This window comes from Somniosus microcephalus, unplaced genomic scaffold (genome assembly GCF_052327205.1).
Source record: "Somniosus microcephalus isolate GS21.2 unplaced genomic scaffold, FLI_Smic_1.0 unresolved_chr6, whole genome shotgun sequence".
Lineage (NCBI taxonomy): Eukaryota > Metazoa > Chordata > Chondrichthyes > Squaliformes > Somniosidae > Somniosus > Somniosus microcephalus.
This window is the reverse complement of record NW_028225184.1, coordinates 22947743-22956243: the sequence shown is the minus strand read 5'-3', so window position 1 is coordinate 22956243 and position 8501 is coordinate 22947743.

The window sequence follows — 8501 nt, the reverse complement described above, 5'->3', positions numbered from 1 at the left end:
CTCTATCTATCTCTCACTCGCAGTCTCTCTCTCTCTCTCTCACACACTCCCACTCTCTCTCTCTCTCTCTCACACACTCCCAGTCTCTCTCTCTCTCACACACTCCCACTCTCTCTCTCTCACACACTCTCTCACTCTCTCTCTCTCACACGCCTACTCTGTCTCTCACAGACTCCCACTCTCTACCTCTCACACTCCCACTCTCACTCTCTCTCTCTCACACTCCCACTCTCACACTCCCACTCTCTCTCACACTCCCACTCTCTCTCTCTCTCACAAACTCTCTCTCTCTCGCACACACTCTCTAAAACTCACTCAAACTCCCAGTCTCTCTCTCTCTCACTCCCAGTCTCTCTCTCTCTCTCACTCTCTCTCTCTCTCGGACTCCCAATCTCTCTCTCTCTCTCTCTCTCTCACACACTCCCAGTCTGTCTCTCTCTCACTCCCAGTCTCTCTCTCTCTCACACACTCCCAGTATCTCTCTCCCTTACATTCCCAGTTTCTCTCTATCTATCTCTCACTCGCAGTCTCTCTCTCTCTCTCTCTCTCACACTCCCAGTCTCTCTCTCTCTCTCTCCCACCCCCACTCTCTCTCTCTCACACACACTCCCAGTCTCTCTCTCTCTCACTCCCAGCCTCTCTCTCCCTCTCTCACTCCCAGTCTCGCTCACTCTCACACACTCCCAGTCTCTCTCTCTCTCACTCCCAGCCTCTCTCTCTCTCTCACTCCCAGTCTCGCTCACTCTCACACACTCCCAGTCTCTCTCTCTCTCACAGACTCCCAGTCACTCTTTCTCTCTCTCTCTCTCTCACTCCCAGTCTCTCTCTCTCTCACACACTCCCACTCTCTCTACCTCTCTCTCTCACACACTTCCACTCTCTCTCTCTCACACTCCCAGTCTCTCTCTCTCACACTCCCAGTCTCTCTCTCTCTCACACACACTCCCAGTCTCTTTCTCTCTTACATTCCCAGTTTCTCTCTCTCTATCTCTCTCTCACTCCCAGTCTCTCTCTCTCTCTCTCACTCCCAGTCTCGCTCCCTCTCACACACTCCCAGTCTCTCTCTCTCTCACACACTCCCAGTCACTCTTTCTCTCTCTCTCTCTCTCACTCCCAGTCTCTCTCTCTCACACACTCCCACTCTCTCTCTCTCTCTCTCACACACTTCCACTCTCTCTCTCTCTCACACTCCCAGTCTCTCTCTCTCACACTCCCAGTCTCTCTCTCTCTCACAAACTCCCAGTCTCTCTCTTTCTCACACACGCTCCCAGTCTCTCTCTCTCTCTCACACACACTCCCACTCTCTCTCTCTCTCTCTCACACACTCCCAGTCTCTCTCTCTCTCACACACTCCCACACTCTCTCTCTCTCACACACACTCCCAGTCTCTCTCTCTCTCTCCCTCACACACTCCCAGTCTCGCTCCCTCACACACTCCCAGTCTCTCTCTCTCTCACACACTCCCAGTCACTCTTTCTCTCTCTCTCTCTCTCACTCCCAGTCTCTCTCTCTCTCACACACTCCCACTCTCTCTACCTCTCTCTCTCTCTCTCACACACACACTCCCACTCTCTCTCTCTCTCTCTCACACACTCCCACCCTCTCTCTCTCTCTCACACACTTCCACTCTCTCTCTCTCTCACACTCCCAGTCTCTCTCTCTCACACTCCAGTCTCACTCTCTCTCACAAACTCCCAGTCTCTCTCTCTCTCTCTCACACTCCCAGTCTCTCTCTCTCTCTCACAAAATCCCAGTCTCTCTCTCTCTCACACACTCCCAGTCTCTCTCTCTCTCTCACACACACACTCCAACTCTCTCTCTCTCTCTCACACACACTCCCAGTCTCTCTCTCTCTCACACTCTCCCGCTCTCTGTCTCTCTCTCACACACACTCCCACTCTCTCTCTCTCTCTCTCTCACACACTCTCGCTCTTTCTCTCTCACACTCCCACTCTCTCTCTCACACACTCCCACTCTCTCTATCTCCCACTCCCACTCTCACTCTCTCTCTCTGTTTTGGGAGACAGTTAATATTTGCTGGGCTCGTGGATCAAACCACTTCCAATCATACAACACAGAAGGCCATTCTGCCCACAGTGCCTGTGCCGGCTCTTTGAAAGGATGTCCAAACTAATCCCACACCACAGCTTTCTCCCCATAACCTCACAAATTCATCCTATTCAATTAAACTTCAAATTGCCATTGGAATGTTCCCATGGAATTTGTTCACATCAGTTTTCCAGGTGCATCATTCCAGACCTTAAACCACTGTGTACAACACATACTCCAAATTTCCCCTCCAGTTCTTTTGCCAATTATTTTAAGCTGTGACCTTTTGTTAACATCCTACTTGCCAGACGAAATATTTCTTCTTCCTTGCTCTATCTAAACCCCTCTTAATTTTCAATAACGGTTAGATCTCCCCCTAACCTTCTCTGCTCTAAAAGGCAACAATCCCAGCTTCTCCGAATTCTCCGTATGATTGAAGTCCTTCATCCCTTGTACCATTCTGGTAGGTTGCTCGGGTTAGGTTGATTGGCCATGATAAAAAATAAAAAATAAAAAAATAAAAAAATTGTCCCTTTGTGTTAGCGGGGATTAAATATGTGGGCTTACGGGGATAGGGCTTGGGTGGGATGGCTGTCAGTGTAGGGACCGGGTGCAAGGGTTTGGATGATCAGTCTTGATCTCGTTGAATGGTGGAGCAGGCTCGAAGGGCCGAATGGCCTACTCCTGCTCCTAGCTTCTATATTTCTATGTTTCTATGTAAACCACCTATGTACCCTCTCCATGACCTTGGCATCAATCCTAAAGTGCGGTGACCAGAATTGTACACAACACTCCAGCCTAACCAATAGAATTATAATCTGTTAGCATTGACCTCCTTTTATGTGTTCAATACTCAATTTAAAAAGCAAAGTTCACACGCACTCGTTTAAAAGCCTTTTCAAATTATCCTGCCACATTCTGAAAGTTGTGATTATGCACCCGAAGAACCCTCTGCTATTGCAAACCCTCAAAATGCTACATTCAAGTCTGTTGACTTTGACCCGCATTAAACAGCATCTGCCATGTGTCTGCCCATTTCACCAGACTGTTTGTGTCTTTCTAAACTCTGCTGCTACCCTGCTCAGCATTTACAAGAGTCAATCTTTGTATCATCAGCAAACCTTGAAGGTCCATTCCATATACCGTTGTCCAGGTCATTTAAAATTTAAGAAAACAAAGATCTCAATTGTGAGCCCTGGATGACCCAACACATACTTCTCTCCAGTCAGAAAAACAACTGATCACCACTGATCTCTGCCTCCTATCACTCAGATAATTACCAGCCCAAGTTATCACCGTCCCTTTGATACCAGGTACTTCTATTTTCTGAACAAGTTCGTTTATGTGGCCCTTTAGCAAATTGCTTTTGAAAGTCCATATATACATCTACAGCGCTCCCTACATCAAACCTCTCTGTCACTTCATTTACAACAAAACACACAAGATTCTCTGTGACTGTGTTTAGAGACAGAAATTGATCTCACTTCACATTTCAAGGCACAGCCTAATGCTGGATAATTGTGCTCAGTTGCCAGACTCACCCAGTCTCATTCTCATAATTTTCTGCCTTATGTTGTAACCTTTGTGGACTGTCCACAGGTACAGTGCGTATCTGAATCAATGGGACTCTCTTTGACCTTTCTCCCCAGTCTATCACCAGGACCAGTGTATATCTGAGTCAATGGGACTCTCTCTGAGCATTCTCCCCAGTCTATCTCCAGGACCAGTGAGTATCTGAGTCAATGGGACTCTCTCCGCTGATTCTCCACAGTCCATCTCCAGCAGTGTTGTGTATCTGAGTCAATGGGACTCTCTCTGACCGTTCTCCGCATTCCATCTCCAGGACCAGTGTGTATCTGAGTCAAATGTGCGAGGCACAGATGACTGTTTTTCCAGACGGACACCAGCTTGATACTGCAGAGCAGGTGGGAAGAGCAGAAAACATTTACCAGAACAGCACTTACAAGCTGAGGTGCAACTGATTGAATGGTTGAGCCAATTGATGTGTTCTCTTACTGAGAAGAAAGTTGACTCTATTGCCTCCATCAGGCAGGGAATCGATAATCTTGGCAATTCACTTAATCAGATAGCATTGCATTTGGTGTCGCGTAATCTAATAAATGAGACTTTCGTTCGACTCTTGCAGTTGCTTGAACCACAGTCTGCTACCTTTACTTTGACTCCCACTGAACCACCATTACCAGCTCCCAGCACAAAAACAGTGAGGGCCCAAGAGCCAGTCGCTCTGCCAGTCGTGATGAAAGCAAACATTGCCTTGCAGCAGCAGCAGCAACCCTGTCATGAGACAATTGCTGAAGGGCAAGAGATGGCACACAGGGGCCTTTCAAGTGGCAGCGGAGGGCTCCAGTCACGGGGAGGGGGAGAGCGCAGGAGAAGTTAGGGTGTCACCTTTTGTACAATGCACCTCCTTTGACCCTCAGGCATGGATGCGAGGGGGCAAATCATTCATTTGTTTAATTTTTCATTTTATTTACATGTTAACTGTTGTCTTTGCTTTTTCATTGAAATGTATATTTGTGACTGAAAGTATATCTAACCTTTTCGTTTAAAAAGCACAGCCTCTAGTCAAGAAAGAAACTGCAACTTTTATTTTTGCAAAAATATTTTTACAACTGTTTGAAAATTAGAAAATAGCTAGTTTCCATCTTGAATGTCATTGTTGCACTCAGAAACCCAAAAAAGTCACTTTAAACTGTTTACAACATTTTTTCTAAACTATTTATGTTTGCGAATGTTTAAAAAGTAGAAATTAGCTAGTTAACATTTAAAAGTTATAAACTATCTACATCAAAAATGAATCTCAAAAGTCTTTGATGCTGCAATAAAAGTTCACTGTTTCACTTTAAATTGTGTCTGTTCCTTTCTTTGCCTTGCTGGGGGAGGGGGAGGGACAAGGCGACACTACCTCGTGAAGGTGTTGGCTACTAGCAGTTCCCGAGCAGCCTTACATTCGGCAGCACTTGGCTGCTGCACATCAGTCCTGGCCACAGGCACATTGGCATCGCCCATGTCCTCCATTTCAGCAACGAGCTCCTCTGCAGTGTTAGGGGTCAGTCGTTCCCGCAGGGCAAAGTTATGCAAAGCACATCAGGCCATCACAATCCTTGCCACTTTCTGGTGAGAATACTTCAAGATCCCCCCTGACTAGTCCAAGCACAGGAAGTGTGATGTCTGAACTCCGATTGTCCTCTCCACCAATTGCCGTGTGGGCAAGTGTGCCTGGTTGTATCTCCCCTGAGCCTCATTATTGGTCTTGCGGTAGGGAATCATCAGACATCGTCTTAGCGGGTAGCCCTTGTCGCCCAATATCCATGCGGATCCTGGAGGCAATTTGCTAAGGGCTCCATAAAAGTTCGAGTGACGGAGGATGAAGGACTATCAATTACTTCCCCGGTGCGCTGCATTCACGTTTAGGATCCTGTGGTGTGCATCACAGACTATCATTACATTCTATGAATGATACCCCTTCCTGTTGATGTATGTCACAGGTGCATCCACTGGTGCTTTCAATGCAATATGGGTTCCATCGACGGCCCCAATCACTTTGGGGAATCCAGCAATTCGATACATTGCAAGGACCATCTCCTTTTGCTGGCGAGTGGACAATCAAAGTTAATGAACTCTGAAAGTCTATGGAAAATGGCATGTGCGACCTGGTGAATGCAGGCCCTCGCAGCATTCTTGCAGATGTTGCTTATTTCACCGGTGATTGCTCGAAATGACCCACTTACAAAGAAGTTGAATGCTGTGGTTACCTTCATGTTCACTGACAAGGAATTGCGGGTCTTCGAGCATGTTCGGAGGTCCTCCTCTAACATGTCACATAGTCGGCCGATTCCATATTTAATGAAGCACAGCCTCCTCACACACAACTCCTCCAACAGCATCTCAAATGATCGCCTCTCCCTGTAAACTCTCCGCGGCGGGTAGTACTTCCTCCTTATCAGGAGACGGTTATGGTTCCTCAGTCTTCTTTGTTGTACCCTGGCGTTTCCAATTCTCTGAAGCAAAATCGCCACGAGGATCAGGGCAGCATTCTTAAAGGGCATGTTTCTCCCTCACAGGCTGCCTCTTGAAACCGAAGTACTTGTAAGGAAAAAATGGAAAGAGTTGTTAAAGTAATTTTAATAAAGTGAGTGGCTAGAAAATCACCTCGGGCTATTGCAGTAAACGTGTGGTATCGGCTTGGGAACACTCCTTACCCGCCTGATGAATATCACGGCCTGATATAATTTTCCAATAACTAAAATTTTCAGAAAGTCATACATACATACTTAAAGGAATATATACATACATACATACTTAAAGCAATATATATAATTGATGATCATTTTCTTTTAAAAAAACTTTTGTAAATGTTAAATAATTCATTTTGAAACAGTCATTTTCATACTTAATAAAAAAATCAAATTCAATTAGGCCTTGCACACAGCAAGAGTTGCTCCTTATAACTGCACTACTCAAAAGCCTTTTTTAACAAAATTTTAAAGTGGGAAATTTACTCATACTTTCTGAAAAGCACTTTGCTCCCTTTCACAATTAAAAATGTTCCGCTTAGTAGCCCCACTGCTGAAAGAGTTCTTCTTCCTGATCGTTCCGTAGCTTCTGCCAAGGCTTTACGCCTGCTTTTTTTTGTGCAAATGCTAGGGACTACCCGCACTGCAGCAACTGAGATTAACACGTAAGTTCAATGCGCACGCACTACCTCTCCAGCGCACGTGTTCCACGTCTGAAACCCTTCTTTCAAGGGAATGGAAGTTCTGGCATCCCGTGCATGCGCATTGCATGCACAAAACCGGCAGATGAATGGCCGCTCTCCAAGTAACTGCCACGATGCAGTTATAATGAGATGGTAAACCGTCCAACAGATCTTTGAGCCGTAAAGCAATGTACATTGCTGGCTAGTAGGTTATAAGCGATACCCTCTGATGCCATGTCTCATAACTCACCTCAAGTTTATTTAGGATGGAATGTGGGAGGCCAGCCAGGAGTGCATTGGAATAGTCAAGTCTAGAGGTCACAACGGCATGGATGAGGTTTTCAGCAGTGGATGAGCTGAGGCAAGAGCGGAAATGGGCGATGTTAAGGAGGTGGAAATTGGCAGCCTTAGTTATGCTGTGGAGATGTGGTCGTAAGCTCATTTCAGGGTCAAATATGACACCAAGGTTGTGAACAGTGTGGTTCAGCCTCAGACAGATGTTAGGGAGAGGGATGGAGTCAGTGACTAGGAAACAGAATTTGTGATAGGGACCGAAGACAATGGTTTCGATCTTCCCAATATTTAAATACTGAAAATGTCTGCTCATCCAGAACTGGATGTCAGCGGTCTGACATTTTAGAGACTGCGGAGCGGTGAAGAGAATTGATAATGAGTTAGAGCTGGATGTCGGCATTGTACATGTTCAAACTGACTCTGTGTTTTCGGATGATGTCGCCAAGGGGCAAGATGTAGATGACAAATATGAGAGGGCCACGAATAGATAATTGGGTAACACCAGAGGTAACGATGCGGGAGCGGGAAGAGAAGACATTGCAGTTGATGCTCTGGCTACAATTAGACAGATAAGAATGGAACCAGGTGAGCGCAGTTCCAGACAGCTAGTTGACGGGGGAGAACCGTGTCAAAGACTGTAGCGAGCACTGTAGACATGCTTCAGATCGAGCATGGGCAAGGAAACCTCCTGCTGATTATCACCTACCGCCCTCCCTCAGCTGATGAATCAGTACTCCTCCATGTTGACCACTTGGAAGAAGCCCTGAGAGTAGCAAAGGCACAGAATGTACACTGGGTGGGGGACTTCAATGTCCATCACGAAGAGTGGCTCGGTAGCACCACTACTGACTGCGCTGACCGAGACCTGAAGGACATAACTGACAGTCTTTGCATGCGACAGGTGGGGAGAGAAGCAACACGAGTGAAAAACCTACTTTAAATCATCCTTACCAATCTACCTCTCACAGATGTATCTGTCCATGAGAATATTGGTAGCAGTGACCATCGCACAGTCATTGACGAAGTCCCGACTTCACACTGAGGACATCCTCCATCGTGTTGTGTGACACTACCACGGTGCTAAATGGGATAGATTCAGAACAATTCTAGCAGCTCCAAACTGGGCATTAATGACAGCAGCAGCAGAATTGTATTCCACTAAAATCTGTATCATCATGGCCCACTAAATTCCTTGCTCTACCATTAACATGAAGCCAGGGGACCAACCTTGGTTCAGTAAGGAGAGCAGAAGAGCATGATAGGAGCAGCACCAGGCCTACCTGAAAATGAAATGACTATCTGGGGAAGTTGCAACACAGGACTACATGCATACTAAAAAGAGGAAGCAGCATGTTATAGATAGAGCTAAGCGATCCCACTATCAACGGTTCAGATCAAAGCTCTGCACTCCTCCCACATCGATTCGTGAATGGTGGTG